We start from the raw sequence: 224 nt of genomic DNA, 5'->3' as shown, positions 1-224 counted from the left end.
TTGCGAAGACTGGGACTGTCAACAGAGCCGAAATTCCGCGTAGCAGTAGTTGCGCGGTCTTGCGATAGATGGTGCTGGCATATGTTAGATAAGAACGTATGCGTTTGAGTAAGACAGAATGATATATATCATGATAAAAATACAAGGGTATGCTCATCAATTGTCTAAAACTCGTTCAGCTTGCGCATGTCCTTGCTTACGTCATATTCGGGTACGCGTTGATT

The sequence above is a fragment of the Trachymyrmex cornetzi genome, unplaced genomic scaffold (assembly GCF_001594075.2).
Source record: "Trachymyrmex cornetzi isolate Tcor2-1 unplaced genomic scaffold, Tcor1.1 scaffold131, whole genome shotgun sequence".
NCBI lineage: Eukaryota > Metazoa > Arthropoda > Insecta > Hymenoptera > Formicidae > Trachymyrmex > Trachymyrmex cornetzi.
This window is presented reverse-complemented; position numbering follows the sequence as displayed.